We start from the raw sequence: 11,927 nt of genomic DNA on the forward strand, positions 1-11,927 counted from the left end.
TCTTGAATTCTTAGACATTTCTTAATGGTAACGCAGTCCTAAAACTACAGCAGCAGAAACTGAGTTTATTTGTGTCCTGCAGTCTGTCTGCTTGGAGAGTCTGATAGCCATATTCAGTAGTACACATGTAGGCAGCAAAGGAAAGCCTCTGGATCAAATTAACCAATTCCTTCCCCCTCTAACGAACTGAATGAAAAGCATGTTGTGTTTCCATAGCTGTACAGTGATGGCTTCAAAATAATTATTAGGGGAATATAGTGGTACTAAGATCTTACAGGGAGGGACCAGCAATGCAAAACAGGGTTCCCAGGAATTGATTAATTTCTTTATACCCCAATGAGTCCTTAAACAAAGATAATTTCCAGTGTTAAGTCCAGTTGTTCTAAACAGTGCCTTTGGGGCCAGATCCTGCTCCTCTAGTGGTCACAGGAAGTTTTCTCCATTGACATAAATGGGAAGGGATTGGGCCAAGTGTCAGATATTATTTTTGGCTTATTATTTAAATCAGTTAGGGGTGCAAATTAGGTGTCTGAGAATATAGTGCACATTCAAATAAACATGCACCACAAAGAAGCGTCACATGGAAGTCCTTCAGTGATTACTACCTATAGGCCTGATCTCTTTCTACTTCCCTTTCCTACTCCCTCTGCTTATTTACAATCTTCCCTGCCCCTCATCGGTGTTGGTGCAAGAGCCTTCTCCCTTATAGCCTGTTCAAGATGACAGAAGCTTTCTCCCTTTAGCTGCCACATTACCTCTTCATGCGTTTTTAGAACACCCCTAAAAACCGATCTTTTCTCCTTCACCTTTGTCTCTTATTTCTCTCCCTCAGCCCTTATTTTGCATTGATCTTTTTAATTGTGTTACTGAATCCTATAGAGAATGTCTAACATATATGAATTAAAAAGTAATTCATTGACTCTTTTGGAAGTGACAGACCATATCTGTAGATTTGCTGCTAGAAACAGCAATCTGTTAGCCATTAAAAATGTTAGGAATACATTTCTATGGCAAAATTTCAATTAATTTACTTTCTAACTTTCTCTGGTACCCAATGCACTATCCCCTATATTTACACATAAATCTGCCTCTCCAAAGGTATTGCTTTGGAGAAAGTTTCTGGAAGATCTAAGACATGTTAAAAAGGCTGCAGAATTTGGACCATATTATAACCTGTACTTCTAATATATTTGCAGTTAGCTGGCCAAGAAAGGAACCTGCTTCTGTAGATGAAATTGAAACTCCTATGTGGTGGGCATTCTATTTACTGAAAAGTAAATATAAGGACTATCCCACTCCTGCTGGTTTAAGAGCCAAACACAAACACAACAGGGCTTCCCTCAGCTAAAGTAATAGTATAAGGTAGAGCTTGCTTCAGCCAAATCCAAAGCAAAGGTCTGAAATGTCACATGCTACAACCACATTTTTTGATCCTCCTCCCACCTTATTCTGTGACTCAATCCCCCAGGTCCCTCCAGCACATTTCTCTTATAGTGTAGGGAGTGGGGTGGGGAGGAGGTTAATTAATTCCCCACAGCTGTCCCAGCCATGCTACTCTGCAAATCCCTGCACTCAAGAAAAGCAGCTGTGATCTTTCCTCTAGCCACAAATTAACCTCTTCCTTTCTTGCTAATTTCTGAATAGGGTCCAATCAAATTTGGATCTGAACTTCATCTCTCTGTAATGGGTCAAACAAAACCCAAGATGCAAACATTTCTGAACGTGGAGGTTTGAAATCAAATCTGAATTTTTCCAAATTTCAGGATACTCAGTTTCGGTCCATTAGAGATACATTCTAGATCCAAGCTAGGAAATTGGATCTGAATTTAGATCCGAGGTTTTGGTTTAGAGCCATCTCTGTTTGTCAGTGTGAACGTGCCGCAACAATTAAATTACCTGAGCAGGAATTTAGTCAGAATGCCAGGTTTAATTATTCCAAGTAGTCAGAACCATGGTTTCACATTTCATTCAAACTAAGTGTTCTTTGGAAAGAGACAGGATCTCACAGAGAAACAGTTTAGCATGGAGGCTAATACAATTCAGATTATTCTTTGAGTCCATTGACAGAGACTCCTACCCACTGAGGTACAATCCAAAAATCTGTTAATATAGACTGACCAATTATACTTATTTTAAACACTAACACATTGTTGATACCATACAAATTATTAAGGATAATAGAGCATCCTCAATAAGAAATACATGCCAGGATGCTTGTTAAATTTGCAGTGTCATTGTTTTGCCTGGGATAGTTACAATTAAACATTGAATGTAACTTTAGTCTCACCCAGCAAAAATGAGATGTGAGAAAAATCTTGTCGGAACTGCACCATTTACACACCAATTTCACCATTATTGCTCTGGAGGAAGCAAAAATCTGTGTGCCACTGGCCCAAACATAAGAAGTAAAAGAAGCTCTGCAGCATTATTATATAAACGTGAGGTTCCAGCTTTAAAGAGAAATTGGAAAGACGGAATGATCTTCATTTCAAAGTGAATTTTGGAGCAAATCTGGTTTTTGTGAAGGAAAGAGGTAGCGAGGCAAAAGAAAAAATCTTTTTGGACAAAGTGATGAAGCACTGAAACAATTAACAAATGAATTGTGGAAAGGGTTGCAGGATAACAGTGAAACCTTGTGCTTCTTTTCTAAACAGCACTGATAATAAAGCAGACTAAAACACATAATAGAAGGTAAATATGGAAAAAAGTGTAAAAAACTTTGCAGGATAAAACATAAGAAAAATGTGTGAGTTGGAAATTTGACATGAATTTCAACATTTTATATAGCACAGAATTATTTGGGTTTTTGGAATGGCACTGGCCCCTCACTTAAAATCCACAAAGAAAAACAGAGTTTAGGGGAAAGAGATGTAACATACAAGCCAGTGATCAAGGTGATGGCTGACACCAATCTTGTTAGTTCTAGATAGGCAAATAAACAAGCCCCTACCGCTCCATTAGCCATCAATAATTCTGGAGCTGATTACAAAATGTCCGTGGAAACATTTTCAATGAAAAACAGAAGTAAGTTTTGCAAATTTCCATATTCCCCTCTCCCCAGTCCCCATACATTATTTTCTGATGAGATCTAAATTGGTTCTATTTTTTTGTTTTTTACCCTTCCTCCAAACCCATGTGATCTTATGCTACATACCCCCCAAAAATCTCCCTCCCTCTCCACTTTCTTTCTGCCACAACAGCTCCCTTGAATGACTAAGCGTGGAAAATCAAAATAGCTTCATGAACACCCTTCACTCATTAGAGTCTCTGGCTTCTCCCAACCCCAGTCAAGGTGATAGTGTCAATTACAAACATGTTAATACTTCACTAGATCTGATTTGTCTGTAAAATTCTTTCCACTGCCTGGACAATTCTGTTAGCGTCTGCAGTCTATGTCAGCTGCACTTCCCCCTTCCCCTTCCTGCTGGGGTCTGGGCCTCTCATAGCTGTCCTGGAGCAAATAGAAGCTGCAGCGCTATGTGGTTTGCAATGGAGGGCATTTTCTTGGGTTCTGTCCTCCCTTCAGCTGAGATACAATCCAGGGTGAAGGAACTGATGAGCCCACATTCTCCTTTGCTCTGTGAGCTGTAAGGGACCTGTTGTATTTTCACTGAAGTAAGGAAGCAGTCAGCATAATTCCAATGAATTCTTTATTTAAAATAACACAAAAAATGTAAGAGCTCTTTCACTATCTTGATATTCTCCTCTCTTCTCCCCTTGATTACCAAGTTCCTTCTAGGGTTGTTCAGTATGTATTGCATTGTACTTCCCCACCCTCACCCCCCTAAACACACAGAGCTGGACCTCTACTGGGCCATCTCATCTAACCACCTGAATCATGGCAGGAATGAATTCATTATCTCCAAATCATGCCTGATGCTGAAGTTGTCATGGATGTAGTTCAAACAGAAGCCTGATGGTTTAAAAGTCACTTTAAAGATGGCATTTGGTAAAAAAAACAAACAAAAAAACACCACACCAAAAAACCCCACAACTTTTTCTACATAATTTTTAGCATTATTGTTAGCCTGTCAGGGCACAGATTATGTCTTCTTTTGGACAGGAATGTGGCATTTATAGCACTTCCATGCCAAGATTAACCAATGCACTCGGTGCACTTGTACAGGCCCTACATCTCAAAGCAGCCCCTGACCACCAGAAAAGAAAAAATCCTGAGTGGCTCTGAAACCCTCATGCATGAGGTCACATGAACAATCACTCAAATATGGACCACTGGTCCTCCATCAGGGGCCGGTGGTTGGGCCAAATCTGAGCAATGAGGAGCCATGTGAGAGTGGAGTGGACAATGGAAGCACTGGGGCGGGGAGTTGTTGATGGGTGATAGGGGTGAGTGGGGAATATTGGGGGTGTAGAGAGGATGGGGGTGGTGTGGTGGGGTTGGGAGTTGGGGGTTGTGGCCAATGAGACTGAGGTGCTGTGGGATGTGTGGTGGGGGCTGTGAGAATAAATGGGGTTTGGTAAAGGGATTTGGGGGTCTATGTGAGCATTGGGGGCTCTGTGTGGTGTGGCGGACAGCGGGGTACTTGGGGCTGTGTGTCGGGTGCGGTATGTATAGGATGGAGGTGCTTTAAGGAAAGGGGCAATTTCCATTGTGCATAAGCCCCCAAAATTCTTTAATCTAGGGCAGGGGTTGGCAACCTCTGGCATGCGGCTCGCCAGTTTGTTTACCTGCCGCATCGGCAGGTTTGGCAGATCACAGCTCCCACTGGCCGTGGTTCGCCGTCCCCGGGCAATAGGGGCGGCAGGAAGCACCACGGGCTGAGGGATGTACTGGCCGCGGGTTCCCGACACCCGCATTGGCCTGGGATGGCGAACCACGGCCAGTGGGAGCTGCGGTCCACTGAACCTGCCGACACGGCAGGTAAACAAACTGGCCCGGCCTGCCAGGGTGCTTATCCTGGCGAGCCGCGTGCCAGAGGTTGCCAACCCCTGATCTAGGCCTACCTAAGTAGGAGGTGGTATAGGGCTCAGGCATGCAAAATCACTATCTGGTTGCTCCTTGCTTTCCATGAAAAATGCATCCTGTGCCATCCATTAGCATGGACTGCATTGCACTCCTGACATTGCGCTGCTCCCATTCTTTCACCCAGTGTGTGGGGTACCGGGGAGCCTGTGGCAAAGACCCTACCCCACCCCTTTTTTATTTTCTTGCTCTCCAAGTGGAGCAGGAGTGAACAATTGCTGCACTGTCCAGAGCACATGGACTGCTATTATGGGAGGCAGCTGCTAATGAGTGGGTCGTAGGGGCAGGAAGGGAAGCAAGCACAGCCGAGGATAGCAAGCTACCACTCTAGCCATATGTGTCCCTATAATGCCTAGCACAAAGTGGGCCACCAGAAACAAATAATTATAATGAAGGAGGAAGACGAAATACATAAATCAATTTACTTAAAGAGGGATGCCCCAGACATGGGATATCACCAGTTTATTTGCCAAGGAAAAGCTCATTTCATTCATCAGCTACTGTGAGAGATGCAGGGAGTGTGATTTCTGTAATTTAAACTAAAATTAGGATTACTTTTCGAGATTGCAGTTACTACTGAGACACTTAAAACCTCAAATATTTGGTGATAAAACTACACTCCTGAAAATCAAATTTACACAAGATACACAGACACTGCCAAAAGGAAAGCTGATGCTGGGGAAGAAAAACAAACAAACAAAAAAACCCGCTGAAATGTGAATTGTACATCTAAGGGTATATGCATGTTTAACATCCACCACTAAGTAATCACTTTTTGTGGGTGACCTATGATATACTCAGACAGCATAAGGAGAACTAATTGACTAATAAACCCTTTTTCCAGGACTCTGATGATCTCATGAATTATGCCGATGCACAAACAAGGAAGTAAACAAAGCATAAACCAAAGAGAGCCATTTTATTGTTATCTTCATTGAAAACCTAGGATGGAAATGATAGTTTCCCAATCCAGCAAAGCTAAGAACTGTATAAATTATCTAATCATGAGAACACAGGTTCAGATTTCCAATCCCACTGGATTTCAGAATGGTCTCTTCCAATGCCTGTAAAGCAGTTCATCTGGCTGTGGCCACTCCTGAACTGGATACAATACTATAATGGTGAAGGGTGGAATTTTCAAAGGAACCGACTTTCATTGGGATTTAGGCACCTAACTCCCTTAGGCTTCTTTGAAAATCCCAGCTGAAACGTACTAACTCATATCAAATTCCTGGAATTTGTGTGAGATGTGGTATCCAATTAACCCTGCTATTTTAGTAGAAAATATTTTAAGTATTAAGTAATGAGTGTTTCCCATTTATTATAGACCTATCGTGATCATTTCATTGTTGTTGCTGTTTTAATTTTGGAAATGCATATGAAGGGCAAACTCAATCATCCAGATGTTACAGGGAAATTGATTAAGTCTGGATAATTAAGGTTTTGAATAACTGCGAGACTTTTCAATATAAGTAATAGATGTCAGGCAATACAGGGAAGATGCCTGAGGTTTGCATAATCAAGATTTTACTTAGTTTAATGTGTACATTTGGGGCAACCAACCCCTACAGGTCTGAAGGAGTAAAGAACATACACAAAGTGCTGCATTACGGCATTGCTGTGACCTAGTCAATAACTTCAAGGTCAACATTAGGAGAGTTCAGTTTTGTGACTGGGGGTGGAATTGCGCATGGGTTGTTGACATTTATTACAATGTTTGCAAGGGGACACCTGCTAATCGGCAGAAGATTCTGCAGCCACTTTGTGTGTTTTCCTAAGCTACAACTACAGGTTTTACACAATTTCCAGAAATGCTTGTCAAGCTACTGCAGCCTTTTCCCCATCAACAGTACAAAGCTTTAAAGCAGAAGTATACATGTCAAAAATATTCAGAAGAAGATTCTCCAAAGCTCTTCTCTTACCAATCTATTTATGCGTTTCCAAAAAGATGCGACTCCGGTTAAATGGTACTGCTGTCTTATAAATACTCAACATAAAGGGCCAGATCCTCAGCTGGTATAAATTGGCATTGGTGCATTAACTTCATTGAAACTATGGTAAGTGACATTAGCTCAGATCTAACCAAGAGTCTACTTTGCATGAAAACAATCTCTATGAGCACTATAAAGCAACAATGAGTTTGTTGTTCTGCAGTATTACTCCCCTACATCACCACTGTATTTTCAGCTCAGTGGTTTTCTTTGCTTTGAGTAATAAAACACTGTCTGCTCTTCAAGACTAATATACAGCCCCTGAGTGAAGGCAAGGGTGTAATTCAAATCAAGACTTCTGTTGACACTATAATCCTTAGGAGCACAACTGGAGCATTTCATGAACAGTAGCAGAGATCCTCCATTGATTTACTGCCTTGGTATTCAATCAAGAGCTGCGTTGTTAGCTGTAACATACCAAAAAACAAAAACACACCCTGACTTCTAATTGAGGAATTTAACTTGTTGCCTGTCTTGTAAGAAGAGATTTGTCATATATGTGATATGAGGCAGCTTTTAAGAATTCTCCCCTATTTTTATAGTGGAAGGGCTCCAGGCATGTAAGAGGGTCCTCCAGACTTTAAATGACATGTACACCAAGGAGACTGTCACTCGCATGAGGCAGAAACTAAGATTAGGAGGTGGTGGGATTATAGTAATTGTATGTTCCCCTTCCTAATGGAGCATCTCTCTCTCCCTGTGTCCCAGTAGTTGCTCCCAGTTTGTATGAATGCTGTACTCACCTTGGGGGGGGAGGGAGGGACACATTCTACCCTCAGCTACATAAAACTCCTATTGACAATGTGGCTCTGGGCTTGTTTTTTGGAAGGCAAGTAACCGCTTCCAGTACTGCAACAGCATTCTACAGCCAGACTGCCTAACAGCAAGACACATACTGCACCTTCCTTCTCTCACCCCTCATCCCCAAAGACTGGAAGCATGTTGCCAACCCCCACTGACCTGAAGACAAGAGTTCCCTAGATTGGCTCCAACCCTGCATTGCTAACCCCACTGAGCCAATAGTATTTACAATATTTTGGGTGGTGACTCACAAGAAAGTCATGAGGGCCTGTTAAGGGGCTGTCCAAATTCCTTTTTGAAGAAGTGTTTTGTTTTGTTTTGTTTGTTTATTACATAGGCTGACTGCAGCTGTAGCCATAACACTCACATACATTTTTGTCACTCAGTCAATCCATTGTCAATGTAGCAGCCATAAGGCAGGATGCACCCTCTGAGGCAGCAACTACAAGACACAGAACCAGTGAGTTTAGAATCTGACTCCCTTTATCACTCTCCACCAGTACTAGTAATAATGCTGAACTCTTCTGCTCTACACAGGTTCATCTATCACACCCACTAATAGTGCTACCCAAACATTAATTATCCCTTACAAAACCCATGTGAAATAGGCAAGGATTGTTATTATTTCCTTTGTAGCATGGAACCTGAAGCTGAGAGGTTAAGGTATTCGCCCAAGACCACAGAAGGATTCAGTGTCAGAACCAGGATTAGCACTCAAGAGTTTTTGTCTCCAAATCCTGAGTGAAGAATAAAGGCGGTATCTAGTGGTGTGCTGGAGCTGTTAATATTATGTTTAGCTTAAATTAAAAACAACTGACAGGAAATATGGTAACTGTCCACATATCTGATTAGCACAAACCCCAGGGGTGGGATAGAATTGTACAAGGGGGCAAAATTAGAAGTAAAGGGATGAAGAAAAGAAAATGTGGGGAAAGCATCAGAGAAAACTAACAAATGGGGAGATATTTTAGACTGAAATAGTCTCCCAGGGGAAAGGTAGAAGCCCCATCATTTGAGACAGTTAAAACTAATTTGGATAAAGCATTGGAAAATATTCTGTAGGGGATAATTTACACTATCAGGGAGATGTGACCTAATAGGTCTTTTTTAATCTCTAACTTCTTTTCTTCAAATGTCCCAGGTAGAGCTGCTGTCCCTGTGTTCTAATCCTAACAGTCTCTAGTTTCCCAGATGAACGGACGTCTCATATTTGGCCAAGATCCTCAGCTGATGTAAATGGGCAGCTCCACTGAAGTCAATTTTGTGCCAGGAGGGAAATGGGCCAAATCCTCAGCAGGTGTAAATGAGCAAAGAAGGCAGCAAACCTTTCTTCACCTAGATGGAACCTCACCAGAATGTCTAATGTGGGACAGATTATTCAAACAAGTCTATGTCCACACTAAATTTCATTTTTAACACTGTGCATGGTAATCTACAGAGTCAGTCTTTCAACTTTTCAAGGATTAGAAATCACCTAGCAGGAAAGCCCCAGTTAGTCAGCAATCCTGCGACTGAGCAATTTGTTTATGAGACAGAACCCTATTTGGCTATACATCTTGCCCAGGCTTGCACAGAGAGGAAGTATTGCCTAGTGGATAGAGCACTAGCCTAGGACTCAGGCAATCTGAGTTCTATTCTCCGCTTTCTCCTTGGCTTGCTGGGTGGCTTTGGGAAAGTTATGTTGCTGCTCTGTGCCTCAGTTTCCCCATCTATAACATGGGGATCATGATAATGATGACCTATGTTACTTATCAGTACAGCGCCTAGCTCAATGCGGCCTTGATATCCTTGACTGGGGCTCTTAGATGGAATAATAATGATGAATAAATAGTTGGTGCCGGGGCCTTTACAACTTATTTCTTGTTTTGAGAATTTTATATGGAAAACATTTCCCAAGAGTTATCTGTGTAATCTATACAAAACATTCACTAGTGCATGCCTTTATTGGCAAGAAAGAGAGCGGTTATTACAGTCTCTCTCATTCAGAATAAGCAATGAGACTTTCTAGCCCATGTGTTGTTAAGGATGAAAGCACAGCCCTCCAGAAATTAAAGAATAATGAGGAGATAGCGTAGCCATGAAGCAGTGTCTTTGTATATTCTTGTCATTTTAAAACAATATTTTCTTATGTTATCATCATCAAGCAAGTTAAATATTCCAACAAATTATTTTCTCTTGGATTTCTGTTTTTGTATTAAATAGAGGCCTAATCCTGCTGCAGTGGAAATCAGTGGCAAAACCCCCATTGACTTCAATCATGCAGGATCAGACTCTCGTAAAATAATGTCATGTGAAATAATGAGAGTGTAGGCTTCATTATCACTTATCCGGTGGGGCTGGAGTTATCCAATGGGAAGAAATACTACCAAAGGCCAATGAGATATGAGATATGGTTACCAGGCAGGAATCCTAGGGGATTCAATTACCATGCAGGAATCCTATGAGACAGTATTATCAAGCAGGAATCTGTAGTATTCAGTTTACCACAAGACGGTAATATTAGATTTTTAGAATGAAATCCTGTGGTATCTTATTTTATAAGAGTTGGCACAGAATGAATAGAGTAAAAAGGCAATGGAAGGAAAATGTTTCTTGAATCCTGAAGTTGGAATAAGTTCCAATTGTTTATCTCTATTCCTAGCAGAAATAAAATGTCACACATTTTCCTGAAGATTCCCCTGGAATTGTAACTAAAAGTTTCAGATACTTTGAGGTGAGAGAGGATTAGTTTGTGTTCATATTTTACACATTTACTTACACACAGAGAGAGAATATAATGTATTGTTAGGCCTGATTTTATTGTGATCATTTTTTGATTAGGGGTGGTAAGCAGCTGTTGGCGTTATTTTTGATTTATAGTGTTTTCAATTTTTGGCAAGAGTACCAAAACCTTAGGGTAAGATAAGATTTTAAATATATTTATTATAAATCAACATTACCCAAGATTATAAGCTGTTTGGGGAACAGGGTGTCTTTTTACTACCTATTTGTACAATGCTTAGCATTATGGGGCCCTATTTAGGGTGAGTAGGTGCTGAAGATAAACAATAGTTAGCAATACTGAAAATACTTTATCTCAACATCATCTTATTGTGGCAGCAATAACATTAAAATTAGCAACAAGAAGCAAACAGAAAATGGTTACACTTTAGATATGAGTGTCAAGAAAACTCTAGAGAAGTTTGTCTCCCTAGAATCTAGACTTTCTAGAAGGGACTGCTAAGAAGATTCTTAAATGTGTAGAATCTTCCCAATATTTGTGAATACCCATCCCCGACATACCATAATCACAAAGTTTCAGCTGAATTCCTAATTCCCATTGAAACAAATGTGACCTGCATTCATTTCAACCTGGGCCTGGAGGTGGGTCACTTCATCTTTAATTTGAAATGTCCTTTACCAGCGGTGGATACAGTTCTGGGAAAATCTAGAACTCAGGACAAAAAAATAAAAAGGGGTTCCCAGTTCTTTTTATGTGCCTTTTAATTTGGTCACTGGTGTTACTTGCTGTGATTATACCTCACTATTGTTGATTGGTCAGATCATTCCTTTAACATTTGGCTTTTTGATGCTGATACTACCTGCTTCTAATTTTAACATACATACCTACACACTGGCCAGATCCATACTCAATGTTTTTATTCACTATTTATTAAGGCAAACTCCTAGTTAAGTCAATGCCTAAGTGATGACTGAGTAAACTTTGGGTGAGGATCTGGCCCATTTTGAGATTTGCCTGAGTACATACTGAATTAAGACCTCAATTTGGGTTTCAGATGCATGAATCCACCTTTGAGTCAATGTATCCCAATGAGTTTCTAAATAGATTCTCACAAATTCAAACCTCTACTAAAATTTTACATTTTGAAAGATAAGTGACAGAAGCAGTAGATCAAAATGCATCCAGGCTTTCAGGTACCTCCATGTGCGTGGATAACTAGAACTGTTTTGGTATGGAATGTTTCGGTATGGAATGGTATGGTATCTGTAGGAGAAATTTCCTTACATAAAATGCCACTGAGGAAAGTCATGAAATTGACTAAGAATGTAGATTAGGAAAAAAAGTGAGATGAAAGAACGATGGCAGTGCATCTTGGGAAATATAAATAGTAGAAATCAAACTAGAAAACAGGAGATCTGTGTACAATAGA

Source organism: Mauremys mutica, chromosome 4 (assembly GCF_020497125.1).
Source record: "Mauremys mutica isolate MM-2020 ecotype Southern chromosome 4, ASM2049712v1, whole genome shotgun sequence".
NCBI classification, from domain to species: Eukaryota; Metazoa; Chordata; order Testudines; family Geoemydidae; genus Mauremys; species Mauremys mutica.